This window comes from Microtus pennsylvanicus, chromosome 14 (assembly GCF_037038515.1).
Source record: "Microtus pennsylvanicus isolate mMicPen1 chromosome 14, mMicPen1.hap1, whole genome shotgun sequence".
NCBI classification, from domain to species: Eukaryota; Metazoa; Chordata; class Mammalia; order Rodentia; family Cricetidae; genus Microtus; species Microtus pennsylvanicus.
The window spans coordinates 20,709,936-20,725,463 of record NC_134592.1 but is presented as its reverse complement, the minus strand read 5'-3'; the positions used below and the strand labels follow the sequence as shown (position 1 = coordinate 20,725,463).

General features: G+C 35.8%; 1 pseudogene; it reads right to left on the bottom strand.

Annotated features, from left to right (window-relative positions):
• Nucleotides 1–14,305: 14,305 nt before the first annotated feature.
• Nucleotides 14,306–14,693, bottom strand: LOC142835249 (ATP synthase F(0) complex subunit g, mitochondrial pseudogene; annotated as a pseudogene).
• Between the last annotated feature and the right edge of the window lie 835 nt (nt 14,694–15,528).

The following is a 15,528-nucleotide window of genomic DNA, read 5'->3' as shown; positions in this document are numbered from 1 at the left end:
GGGTTGGAGAAGTAAAAAATTAAATACCACTAACCATTTTCCTGCCACAATGTGACACTATGCAATAAATCTAACTTGAAATACCTTGAGAACTAACTTGACATGTTTAATTTGGTGGTGTCTGTTCATTAAAAAATATTGTCACAGTATTTTCTGTAGCCTTGGATGGCCTTGAATTCCAAATCTTCCTGTCTCTAATCCTCATGTGCTTGGGTTACAGACATATTTCAATCTGTCAAATATTCACTTTTTATTGAAAAAAATTTAAGTTTTAATCATCTGGGGACACCTAGTCTAGCAAACAGCTTTACTAGATTCAGTAGTGTCTTTATTCACTTATATCCAAAATAAGCATATTCAAAAAAATCAAACAAAAAAGTTTAAAGGGAAGAATTTAGTCACTCCCACATAGAAGAAAATGAGATTATAATCATTCCAGTGAAATATAAGAGATCATCCTTCCAAGTAAATAGAGCATAGCAGAAATGTGCAGTATCACCCAATAGTGGAGATTAAGAAGAGTGTTAATAGGTAAGGATGTATCCAGTAATTACAGTTAATGCCCCTGCCAATGCTAATGAAGAAGTTATGCTCATGATGGCCATTAGTGAGCAGCTGAATCCTACAAGCAGTGACACCTCAAATGGAGACACATAACACTGAAGAAGAACCGCTGTTTTTGAATTCTGCCAATGTGCATGCTGCTAAATTGTTTTTTAAAAAAAAAATTAAAAAAGAGCTTTGATATCTGGGACAGAGACAATTTGCAAGAGTATTTGATTTAAACAAAAGTGCATGGTTTGAATGAGAGTTTTGAAAGATGTTAATTTCAACAATGTAAAGCATAAATTACTAAGCAATTACCATTAGAAACAAACAGATATGTGACCACAAACTAATTTCCAAACAAATCTACTCAGAAGAGATATTGTTTGCTTTCTTAGGATTCTGGAGTTATCTATTCTAAACAACAGAACAGTATTTCAGTTGAAAAAAAAAAAAGATCAGCTAAAGATGGAAATAGTCAAGTGAGCAGGGACTTACAAAATATGTTCTATTGTATAGAAACTTCTTTTTCACCTAATCAATGAAGCTTTTGGTAAGCACTTTATAGGTATCTTTTCAGTTTTAGATTTTGGTGAGGAACATAAGAATTTGGGAGTGTGCCTCAAGGAAGAATTCATAAAAATGGAAAAAGGAGAAAGAGACTACTTTGGAGACAGGAGTAAATTTCTGTTCTATTTTGTGTGAAACAAGACATTATTAGAAGATTTTATACTAAAGGGGCTGGAGTGGACCTGAGGCAACAAATTCCACAGGAGTGGGACTGAATTAGCTACCTAAGCAGGAGTGTGCCTGAGGACGAAGCTCCAAGGGAGCAGACGCAGATCCACTTCAGGCACATTGGTGGATCAGGATTGAGCCAGCAACCTGGGCCAGAGCAGAGTTGAAAAAGGAAACTCCACAGGAACAGGTACAGGGGAGCAACTCCTGAGCGAGTGAGACAGAGACCTCTGAGGGACCGAATGTGAATCTGGGAACTTCAAGGTAGTAGACCTAACCCAGGACCCCTGTGGGTCTGGGAATGAGTCTAGGACATCTGAGGAACTAAGTCTGAGCAAGGTCCCCTGCAGGTCTGGGTTTGAGTCTGTGACCTCCAAGGGAGTAGGCAGGAACGAGATATCTCTGTGCATCCAGGTGTGAGTCTGGGACCTCAGACGGAGCTGGCTTGAGCCAGGACCTCTGTGGGTAGGGGTTTTGGTGTGGTATTCAAAGGGAATAGGCAGGAACCACAAATCTCTGTGGGTCTGAGTGTGAGTCTAGGACCTATAGTGGAGTAGATCCTCTGCAAGTCTGGGCGCACCCCAGCCTGGGAACTCTGAGGGAGTGGACCAAAGCCAGAGAACTTTTCAGGACCAACTCCAAGACAGGGACCTCTGCAGGAGCAGACCTAGACCAGGATTTACAGAAATAGGTCGAAGCCAACAACCTAGGCTAGAGCAGGCCTGAGACAGCAAACTCCAAAGGAGTGGAGCAAAGCCTGGGAGTGCTGAGTGACCTCCAAGAACATGGAGTGACCAAAAAGGTAACTAGAATCATGATACTAACTGTACCATGAGGAACAACCATCTGAGCCTTGGATTCACTGGCACCTAGAAGATTAATTAATAGAATCACTGACAGCCCCAAACACACCCATTAGAGGAAAAGATGAGTAGAAAAGGTAAGAACACATGAAACAACACAAAGAGCAACATGACACCAGTAAAACCTAAAGATCCTACAACAGCAAGACTTGAACTACCAAACACAGATGAAGCAGAAGAAAATGACCTAAAAAATAACTTCAGGAGAATGTTTAAAACTCTTAAAGAGGAAATGAGAAATTTCCTTAAAGAAATGAAGGAAAAGACAAACAAAAAATTGGAAGACAACAGCAAATCCCTTAAAGAAAACCAAGAGAAAAAAAATGAAACATATCAGACAAACTATTAAAGACTTGAAAACTGAAATAGAGACAATAACGAAAACACAAGCTGAGGGAATTAGAGAAACAGAAATGATCAGTTAATGATCAGGAACCACAAACGCAAGTATGAGCAGCAGAATACAAGAGACAGAATAGAGAATCTCAAGTGCTGAAGATACAGTGAAGAAATAGACTCATCAGTCAAAGAAAAGATTAAATCTAACACAAGCTTAACCCAAAATATTCAAGTAATATGGAACACCATAAAAAACCAAACCTAAGAATAATAGCTATAGAAGAAGAAGTTCAACTCAAAAGCACAAAATATATATTTAACAAAATCATAGAAGAAAACTTTCCAAACATAAAAAAAGATATGCCTATGCAGATACAAGAAGCTTACAGAACACCAAAAAGACTGGATCCAAATAAAGTCCCCTCACCATATAATAATCAAAACACTAAACATATAGAGTAAAGAAAGAATATTAAGAGCTGCAAAGAAAAAGGCCAAGTAACATATAAAGACAGATTTATCAGAACTATACTTGACTTTTCAATGGAAACAATCAAAGCCAGAAGGTATGGTCAAGCATTATGCAGACATTAAGAGAACATGGATGCCAGCCCAGACTACCATCCCCAGCAAAACATTCAATCACCATAGAAGGAGAAAACAACATATTCCACGACAAAACCAGATTTAACCAATACCTAGCCACAGTCCAAGCCCTACACAAAATACTAGAAGGAAAACTCCAACCCCAGGAAGTTGGATATATCAACAAAAATATAGACAATTAATGGTCTCATAGCAGCAAATCCCAAGAGAAAAGAACAAAAATTAATATCACCAACAATGAAAACTAAATTAACAGGAGATAGCAATCACTGGTCATTAATATCCCTTAATATAAATGGACTCAGCTCACCTATAAAATAACACAGGCTTCCAGATTGGAATTGAAAACAGAATCCATCCTTCTGCCTACGAGAAACACACCTCAATCTCAAAGACAGTCATCATCTCAGAGTAAAGGACTGGGAAAAAATATTCCAATCAAATGGACCTAAGAAACAAGTGCATGTCGCTATACTAATATCTAACAAAATAGACTTCAAACTAAAATCAATCAAATGAGACAAATAAAGACATTTCATATTACTCACAGGAAAAATCCATGAAGAAGGAATCTCAATATTGAACATCTATGCCACAAATATAAGGGCAACCTCATATGTAAAAAAAAAAAAGCCACCTTGAAAGCTTAATTTATACATTAAACCCCACACAATAATAGTGGGAGACTTCAACACTCCATTCTCACCACTGAATAGGTTAATTAGACAAAAAAAGAATAGAGAAATAAGGGAAATAACAGATGTCATGACTCAAATGGACTTAACAGACACATATAGAATATTCCATTTAAGCAAAAAAGAATATATCTTCTTCTCAGCACCTCATGGAACTTTCTCAAAAATTGACCACATACTTGCTAACAAAAAAGCTCAACAGATAAAAAAAAATTGGAATAACCCCAAGTATCTTATTAGATCACCATGGTTTAAAACTAGAAGTCAACAGCAATACTAATTACAGAAATACCAAAAGCACATGAAAATTAAACAATGCTCACCTTAATCATCAATTGGTCAAGGGAAATAAAAAGAAAAAATAAAGACTTCCTAAAATCCAATGAAAATGAGCACAAAACATAGCAAAATTTATGGGACACAATGAAAGCAGTGCTAAGAAAAAGGTCATGGCACTAAATGCCTACATAACGAAGCTGGAAAAATCCCACACTAGTGAATTAAGAGAACATTTGAAAACTTTAGAACAAAAAGAAGCAAACACACCAGGAGAACTAGACAGTAGGAAATAATCAAATCGAGAGTGGAAATCAAAAAAATAGAAACAAAGAAATCAATACAAAGAATCAATGAGGCAAAGACTTGGTTCTTTGAGAAAATCAACAAAACAGACAAACATTTATTCAAACTAACCAAAAGTCAGAGAGAGAATATACAAATTAACATAATCATAAATGAAAAGGGGGACATAACAACAGACACAGAGGAAATACAGAGAATCATCACGTCATATTTGTTAAACATGTACTCTACAAAATTGGAAAACTTAAAGAAAATGGAAACTCTCTGGATAAATATCACTTATCAAAATTAAATTAAGACAAGAAAAGCAAATTAAATAGACCTATAATAGCTGAAGAAATAGAAATAGTCATCAATAGTCTCCTAACCAAAAAAAAAAAAGCTCAAGACCAGATGGTTTCATCCAAGAATTCTACAAGATTTTCAAAAAGAACTAATACCAATACTCCTCAAATTATTCCACACAATAAAAACAGAAGGAACATTGCCAAACACTTTTTATGAGGCTAAAATTACCTTGATACCCAAACCACAGAAAGAGAATTACTAAGAAAAAGAATTACAGACCAATCTCAATCATGAACATTGATGCAAAAATACTCAATATAATACTGGCAAATCAAATCCAAAAACACATTAGAACCATCATCCACCATGACCAAGTCAGCTTCATCCCAGACATGAAGGGATGGTTCAACATATGATAATATGTCAATGTATTCCCCCATATAAACATACTGAAAAATAAAAACCATATGATCATCTCATTAGATGCCAAAAAATCTTTCAACAGAATACAACATCCCTTCGTGATAAAGGTCTTGGAGAGAGCAGAGATACAAGGAACATACATAAACATAATAAAGGCAATATACATCAATCCAACAGCCAACATCAAACTAAATGGAGAAAACCTCCCAGTGATCCCACTGAAATCAGGAACCAGACAAGGTTGTCCACGGTCTCGATATCTATTCAATATAGTTCTTGAGGTCTTAGCAAGAGCAATAAGATATCAAAAGGAGATCAAGGGGATACAAGAAGAAGTTAAACTCTCACAAGTTGCTGATGATATTATAGTTTACATAAGTGACCACAAAAATTCTACCGATTCCACAACTAATAAACACTTTCATTAATTTAGCATTATACAAGATTAACTAAAATAAAACAGTAGCCTTCCTGTAGTCATATGGTAAAAGAACAAAGAAAGAAACCAGAGAAAAATCACCCTTCACAATAGCTACAAATAGTACAAAATATCTCAGAGTATCTCTAATCAAACAAGTGTAAGATTTGTATGACAAGAACTTTAAATCATTGAAGAAAGAAATTGAAGAAGACATCAGAAAGTGGAAAGATCTCCCATGCTCTTGGGTAGGTAGAATGAACATAGTAAAAATGACAATCTTACCAACACCAATCTACAGATTCAATGCAATGCCTATCAAAATCCCAGAAAAAAATTTTCACAGACCTTGAAAGAATAGTAGTACTCCATATGGAAAAGCAGAAAACCCAGAATAGCCAAAACAATCCTGCACAACAAAAGAACTTTTGGAGGCATCACAATCCCTGACTTCAAACTTTGCTTCAGAGTTCCAGTACTGAAAACAGCCTGGTATTGTCATAAAAACAGACAGTAGGACTAATGAAACTAATGAAGGACCCAGATATTAATCCACATACCTTTGAACAACTGTTTTTTGACAAATAAACAACAAATATCAAATGAAAAAAAGAAAGCATATTTAACAAATGGTGCTGGCATAACTGGATAACAACACGTAGAAGAATAAAAATAGATCTATATCTATTACCATGCCCAAAATTCATGTCAAGACAGATCAAAGACCTCAACATAAAGAAAGCCACACTGAACCTTATAGAAGAGAAAGTGGGAAGTCCACTTGAACACGTAAGCACAGAAGACCACTTCCTAATTATAATACCAGCAGCACAGACACTGAGAGAAACAATAATAAATAAGAACTCTTGAAACTGAAAAGCTTCTTTAAATCAAAGGACACTATCAACAAGACAAAACAATAGCTTACAGAATGGGAAAAGATCTTCACTAACACCACACCAGACAGAGGTCTGATCTCCAAAATATATAAAAAACTCAAGAAATTGGTCATCAAAAGAACAAATAATCCAATAAAAAAATGGAGCACAGACCTAAACAGAGAACTCTCAACAGAGGCATCTAAAATGGCTGAAAGACATTTAAGAAAATGTTCAACATTCTTAGTTATCAGAGAAATGCAAATCAAAACAATTGAGATTCCATCTTATACCTGTATAAATGGCCAAGATCAAGAACACTGATGACAAATTATACTAAAAAGGTTGTGGGGAAAAGGGAACACTTCTGCATTGCTGGTGGGAATGCAAGCTAGTATAGCCCCTTTGGATGTCAATGTGACAATTTCTCAGAAAATTAGGAAACAACCTTCCTCAAGACCCAGTATTACCACTTTTGGGTATATATCCAAAGGATGCTCAGTGTGCCACAAAGATATGTGCTCAACTATGTTCATAGCAGCATTGTTTGTCATAGCCAGAAACTGGAAATGGCCTAAATGCCCTTCAACTGAAGAATGTATAAGGAAAAGGTGGTACATTCACACAATGGAGTACTACACAGCCAAAAAAATGACAGCTTCAATTTTTCAGTCAAATAGATAGAGCTAGAAAACATCATTTTGAGTAAGGCAACACAGAGACAGAAAGATAATTATCACATGTACTCACTCATAAGTGGTATTTAAACATAAAGCAAAGAAAACCACCTCACAAATCACAATCCCAAAGAACCTAGATAACAATGAAGACACCAAGAGAGACATACATAGATCTAATCTACATGGGAAGTAGAAAAAGACAATATCTTCTAAGTAAATTGGAAGCATGGTGCCCTTGGAAGAGGGCTGAAGGGGAGGGGATAGGTAGGGAATGGAACGGAGAAAAATGTAGAGCTCCATAAAAAGAATAATAAAAAAGAAGATTTTATACTAATAAAAAAATGATTTGTCCCTCTTTCAGAACTAACTTTTATCTCTAGCCTATGCATAGTGCATAACAACACAGAGTGAATCTTCTTCCAGAAGAAATACTATATTCATGGAGGAGACAGCACTGTTTAGATTCAAGTAACAATCTGGACTGACAACTAAGCTTTAGTCAAGACTCAAAATTTTATGACATAAGAAAATGAAGAAACAAAAATTACCCAAATTCACCCCATGGTGTGATGATTACTAGAACTAAGTCTTTAGAACTGTAAAAGAGTGTCTTTTATACAGAAGAGGGTCGATGCATATATGAACACAAAAAGACTGTGATATCATACAGAAAGTAAGGAACAAACAAAATTCCCCAAATGAGAAGGAGACATAGATATGAAGTTATACCCTAACCAAGAAGCTTTAAGGACCCCTCTCATTGTCATAAAGTTGGTTTTGAGGTTATTATCTTGTGCATCAGCTGTAATAAGTTGTTCATGTCTTGCTCTTATAGAATATCTGGGCTCCAGTAATGCCATATTGCCCTTTCTGTTGTTGCTTATATTCTTACCGTGGTGTTTTCACATCTGAGTTTGGGATGATTACAGATCTAGGTGTTGCTTCCTGAGTTTGTCTGCACCCTTTCATCCAGGATCTCACTGACATTATAGTAGTTTCTCCTGATTAGAAGATTCAAGGAGATAGAACTATACATTATTTCACTGACCTGCGTCCTCAGTTTTGCCTTGTACATTTTCATGCTTGCTTCAATCTTAGTAGTAATTCAAGATTACTTTTGGTTTATGTAGCTCAACAACATGGTCTCTTCTTCACAGGGCAGAGATGAGGATGACTGTATCTGACAATGTACGTGTGATACATACCAAGCTCTCCAAAGTGTTCTGAAGGCACAGAAACTGTTTATGATTTGAGATGGTAAGAAAGAGCTCCCTTTTCATTCACAGTAGCAAAAGGAGACGTCCTCCATCTTTTAACATCCACCAACAAGTAAATCTCTGTTCTTGGTGAAGGCACCAAAAGTAAGGGAGAGCCACAGTAATATTTGTGATCTCAGTGAATACTTCTTCATGACTTATGTATTATGTCAATTCTTTGATAGAAATATTTATTTCTGTCCTTAGGGTTCTGCTGAAACAATAGTAATTCCAGATCTCCAGAGATAGAAGCAGAATGATCTCTGTGAATTCAAGGTCTATCTAGTCTACAGAGGGAATTTCAGGACAGCTGGTCTACACAGAGAAGTCATGTCTCAAAAATATCAAATAAATAAATAGGAAGAAGAAGAAAAAGAAAGACACTATCATCAAAGATAGAAAAGTAATTACCTAGTTTTGTCTGAAGTTAAAGCTTCAACTTGGAATTAGTTTTTCACTTTGCCACACAGATTCTGTTACTGTTTCCCCATTTATCTACCTTTCCATGGACTGACTTTTGTTAATTTCAGCAAAGTATGTTATCTCTGAAAAAAATATTTCTCTAAAATCTGTTTGGAAACTACAGTGATGGAAATTTAATAGCATTACATATTGATGTAGGAGGGTCATCTGTCTGTGTGCTAATTTCATCGGTTAATAAAGAAACTGCCTTGTTCTTTTGATAGGCCAGCCCTTACATGGGTGGAGTAGATAGAACAGAATTCTGGGAGGAAGAAGGCAGTGAGGCAGACAGCATAGCTCTTCTCTCCGAGATGGACGCAGGTTAGAATCTTCCCAGTAAGCTACACACATTAATAGAAATGGGTTAAGCAAGATTTGAGAGTTGGCCAAGAAGAGGCTAGATATAATGGGCCAGGCAGTGTTTAAAAGAAGACAGTTTGTGTATTGTTATTTTGGGTATAAAGTTAACCATGCAGGAGCCATGCAGGATGAAAAGCAGGCTTGCTCACCTCTTCACTGCAACATATCTTTACATTTATAAAATAAAGTATGTGTGTTCTGGCTATCTAAATTTAAATGTACTACAATCCAAAATGAATATAGTCTCTTAATTCCTTTCCATCTCACTCCTGACAGTTCCCAAACTCAGTCACTGTCACTAACTGCACAACTGTCATCTTAACTAAAACCATTTTATTGGATATTTACTGCTTCAAAGTTTAATGTTCACACATGTTATTAGCAATGATTTGTCCATTATATTGATTAATGTCTGTGTTCTGGTTCCAATTGTGAGAGTCTGACATAAATCAAAGACACATATATAAGGAGAAGTACTTACTAAGATAAAGCTGATAATTCTTGTGATATAATTAGGGATAGGTCCTAAGGAGCTTAAATAATTAGATGATATTTGGTATGCACTGTCCATTGCAGATCTTGATCATGGTATAAGCAGAATCGAGCAAAACCAATCATGGTTTCTTTTATTTCCACAGCTTCCCCAGTCAGACTCACTGCCTCCTCTCTTGTCCATTACTGGTTATATCATCCATGGTGTAATCATAAACTTTTTTAAAAAATAATTTATTATCAATCTGAAACATCATATGAAATTGTACACTATAAAATTAAAATTTTAATGCCATTCAAGAGTTGTTCCTTATAGTTAAGATAAAGTCAAAACTGTTCTTATGATCAATCAACAATGATCAATTCACAAAGGAAAACCTAACAGTTCACACTATTTGACGTCTATCGTTTTACACTTAAAAAGCAAAATAAAATGACAGAAGAAATAAAACAAAAGTTGTTCACAAAATTCACGGTTGATGATGAAATATCGAGAATGATGAAGTGAAGGAAGGATGATGAGGCTGGATAATTGAAAAATAATAAATGTTTTATCTGAGGCAATGCAAACTTTGCATTCCTATTAGTGCTCACTTTTATAAGTGCGTCCTTTATTTTACATGAGTAGTTATCCATACAGGCCATCAGGTGCTGTCTGAGATTCATTGCTCGGTGGGGTGACAACATTCTTCCAGCACGTTTCTAGTCACCGATTCCCTTTGCTTGGTTGATCAGCATAATTGCCGCTGAATCCTCTATGGCTTCAGTTACCATGTAGCTCTATTCATTAAGAAAATAACTTTCTAAGCCTTGGAAACTGTCCATTTCATCTCTCTACTATTTTTCATTTATTTCCATTAAAATAACAATACTAACTTTATCTTTGTTTAAAAAACTCAAGGAACCCCCCCACTATAAAAGCCATAGACACAGAACAGATAATCAAAGACCCTATTTCCAATTCCATAAAAATAATAATTTCATTGGGAGCACTAAAATATTTGCAGATTCTTGAACTTCTTTGTATCTTTACCCATTTTGTGTCCATCCTGTCTAGCCTTCACTTAATTTATTTTTTCATGATTAGTCAATGACACTGACTACTAAAACTTTTTCATGAATATTATGAAGTTTTACTATACTCTACTGTATACTTCAATGTATCTCTATTGCACAATGTCTTGGAGTTAACTGGGGGATATTTGACATGGATTCACATACCCCAATTTGCTTTCTATGAGAAAGTCTCAAAAAATTGCAGTTATCTTCTGCCTTAATTTTTGTGTGATATGTAGACTTCATTAATAGTTGTAAATGTCTGCAAGGCTACTTCTTCCTTGGAATCAGATCAGTCCCCTTAGGTACATAAACTCAATAATCTATGTGTCCCGACACACAAACACAAACACACACATACACACACACACACACACACACACACACCTGTGAACATGAGCACTTGCAAAAGTACTGGCAGAAAGATGATTTTAGTAGAAATAATATTAAGAATCCTGGGAGAAAAACACCTACAGTGTTTCTACATATGTTAAAGCTATAATATTTTATAAATCAGAATCTTTTTCACAATGCATATCTCCACAAAATGTTTAGTGATAACATTTAACAAGCTTTGATTACTATAGCGAATACCACAAAGCATTTAGTTGCTGCACTTTGAGTGGCAATATACTATATCTTGCCACTAATAAACATATTACATTAAAAACATTTGGCAGAAAATGCTCCCACAATAATAATAATTTTCACTCATAGCTCAAAGCTAATAGCGCAAAACGCTTCACAATGTGCTCTTTAATTTCTGTTCGTTTTCATAAGATATTTAGTTCATCTTCATTCATCCTACAAGGTAGATAAGTATATGACTTTCATTAGAATAATAAAAATAAATGAAATGTTTAATGTGAACTAGAATATGCAGTATTTTATACCTGTCTAGAGTAATTGAAGAGCAGTTGGGTAGTTAGGAAACAGTATAAGGAATGCCTACATGTTTTCTACATGCTAGAATCACATGAGATTGTGTCACAAAGGGTTTTTCAGATAAAATATAACGTCAGTAATCAATCAAGTCTACAATGAGTTTCGATAGTCATATTTCTAGGAACTATTAAAGATGAGTACAAGTGGAAAATTGTTTTAAGGTAAAAATACTTTAACTGAGATATTCTTTCTTCTCATCTTAGGTTCAATAAACTGTTTTGTAAAATTTTTATTCCAAGCAATCAATTTTCATTCATCACAGTTTTCATAAGACCTTCTGATCTTCTTAGCCTGTACAGCATCTGTCATAATTTACCATTTCACATGGTACATTTACGATGTCTATCATTTCTCTTTGTTTTGTATCAGACAAGTGAAAATTCTATCAACGTCCATCTCACACACACATAAATGCATACACAACATACATACACAGAGAGAGAGAGAGAAAGAGAGAGAAAGAGAGAGAGAGACTCAGAAATACACATAGTTTGACTAAACCCAAAGTCAAGGTGGAGCATAAGAGGAATGTGAATGAATGGGGCTGAATGTTAAGTCAGTCCTCTTGTAATAGGAGCAGCAGGGCTGCATCCCCAGCACCCCGGCTGCCTGCTAGCTTATGCCCCGAAATAATTACACAGACACTGTATTCTTTTAAACACTGCTTGGCCCATTATATCTATCCTCTTCTCGGCTAACTCTCGCACCTGGACTAGCCCATTTCTAATAATGTGTAGCACCGAGGTGCGCTTACCGGGAAGATTCTAGCTTACGTCCTTCCTGAGTCGGAGCTTCATCACATGTGTCTGCTTGGGAGTGGGGAGCATGGCGTCTCTGAGCTCACTTCCTCTTCCTCCCAGCATTCTGTTCTGTTTACTCCTCCCACCTATGTTTTAACCTATCAGGGCCAAGCAGTTTATTTATTGCTGAACCAATGAAATCAACAGATTGATATATGACACTCCCACATCACAGTCCCTTGTGCTAAGATGCTGTATTACTTTTAGATGCATGTTTCCATGGATATTTTTATTTTTAACCTTCATTGACTCAGATGTCTACACCTCTCAAGCTTGTGATGCTGCTCCATTCCTTCTCTTTTGTCACTGATAGTTTAGGATTGTCCAGTTATATAACCAGTTACTGTTCTTTCCTTCCCTTCCTCCTAAATACCTTGCTCTTTTGTTTCTGCTTTCATTTCATTTGCTAACTTCCAGTGATGTTTCTATATAAGACAACATATCTTTTTGCCTCATTCTTTATAGAATGCCTATGAAACCAGAACTTTATCAAACCAAATGTATCCTAAAATCTCATCTAATATTCTACCAAAGTATTATTAATCTACCTCAGAAGTAATGTATAAAATTATAGATTAACACATATTTCTAAATAAGATTTTAAAACTTATCCTTTACAAAAGGAAGTCTTTTGTTTCTAGTGTGATGCTCTTTCTTTGTCACAAAGATATTTATTCAATCACACACACAAACTCCATTTATACTGTTAGCAACATTCCACAGGTACACACGGGTCTATGACATTTGTCAAAAGTATAAACTTATGAGGATATAGATAAAATTTTAATGTTGTTCTCCTGGGCAGAATGATATTGTGAAAATTAATCATAGGGGAAAATCATGACTATAAGAATATTTAAATTTTAACTTATAACATTTTAAAATGTATTTCAAAATTATTTTAAGCCACTGCTCCATTTTACCTGACTAGCTTTCAAGCTGAAATGTATGAATGTAAAAGAAAGATAATCCAAAATTATCTTTTCATGAAACACCAGAGTTTCTGTTGAACCAAGTAAGGTATTTGTGTACACTATTAAGTAATATTAAAGTGTTAAGACTTTATAGGACAAAATATTTGAATATAAGGAGATAATTTTATTTTATATAACAAACAAAATTGTAGCTGCACAGCACATCAGCAAGATATATCACTCATTGTTGTGATCAGACTATGGGAACTACATTGCCTATGAAATGGATACAGTCACATGACCTACACTGGCCATGGGATGGATGTAGTCACATGCACTACACCAGATATGGGTTGGATACAGCACATGAACCCCATCAGGTGAGGGAGGAGTTAAGTCACATGGTCTGTGAGTTAAGAGATGTTTGTGAACTTGTAGTCCTTGTTATTTCATTGAGAAGCAATGTCCTAATAGAGTCACTTCCTTGCCTCTACATTTTGTATATTTTATGCCTGTTTTTACATCTAGAATTCCTGATGTTTCTTTGCTTCTGGTGTGATAAATACTTGATTTTACTTTAAAACTCTAAAAAAAAACTCTAATTAAAATGTAATCACATAATTTCCCTCTTGCCCTTCTTCCTTTTCTTTCCCTCTTTTGTCTTCCTCCCTCCAATTGCATCCATGTATCTTCTCTGTCCAGCTCCTCCCAAGCCTCCTTTAACTCCCTCTCAAATTTATGACTGCTAAAACTTTGATTAATATTGCTCCACATATAAATGCATATATGTGTGTATATGTTCAGAGAGACAGACAGACACACACACACACACACAGAGAGAGAGAGAGAGAGAGAGAGAGAGAGAGAGAGAGAGAGAGAGAGAGAGAGACAGAAAGAGAGACAGAGAGACAGAGAGAGCCTGATGCATATATATATATATTTTATTTGACAGTTGGTCTTTTATTCAGATAGCAGTCTCATTAAATGTGGTCCAAGAATATCGAAAAAACTCAAATAAAATCAGATGTGAAGGTCAGTCTTCACACATCATAGCCAATGATGCCACGTTTGCCTATGATCTCTCTGACATAAAACCACATCCACACCTCGGTGGCCACCAAACCATTCAGCACAACTTCCTTAACTGTAAGATGCTTGAGGCTACCAGTTTTAGCACTTTGAATTATTTTTTTCGCACTCTGAATAGTTGCAGTGAGTTCAGCAGGGGTTGGGGGAACCAGTTCAACATTGGGGTATTGCCAAAATGTGGCCAATCGAGGCTTCAAGTATGTCACAGCAGTGGATACTAGCCCCGGGGCCTTCTCTGCGAAGTTACGGCCGAACTTGGCCATAGTCTAGGGTGGAAGGTGCGTATATTGTTTTAAGTAGTTTATTTCAGGTCCGACCACTTGGTATTATATTACCAACTACAAGCTCAATTGTGGGGAAGCCTAAGTCTCCCTTTCTTAGCTGATTTTATGTCTATTATTCTTTGTCACAGGGTGGGGAATCTTAAGTTGTACAAATTCTTTCTTCCTCATTAGCATATCTATAGGTATTGTCATTATTTATTCTTGTTTAAGCAGCCATATTGTTTCAGTATAGTGGGTTCTTCTTTAAGATCCATGTGCTTACTAACCCTGGGTAGTTAAGGAGGTTTTGGGTAATACACACAAATTCGTTCATGTTGCTCAGTAGGCCTTAACTTTTATTAGACAACTGAGGGCTACTTACAAGCTATATATGTTATTAATATACCTTCACGAGTATCTTGCCATTCTGGCCACTGTTGTGGTTCATAAGCATCATACCTGGATAGGACTGCTCATTGCTTCCCTTCTTTAGTAACTTGTATAGCAAATTTCAGTACTATAAAAACTAATCTTGGAATGGGAAGCATTTAGGTCCGATCCAGCTTAAATTTTCTGAGTCCTGTATCTCATCTGTATGGTGTTTTTAACAATAGAGACTTACCTTATACCTGGGGGAGGCAGCTAAAGAAAATAGCAACAGTCTATATTGTTTTGGGAATCTCTTGACCTCTTCTAATCAATAACTTTTTTTAACTAATTAATCGTTTTCATTTATTTTATATCCAAACCATAGTTTCCCCTCCATTCTCTCCATCTTTTCCCTCCCCCCACTTCACTTATGTCCCATCCCCATCCACTCCTCCTCTGTTTCTGT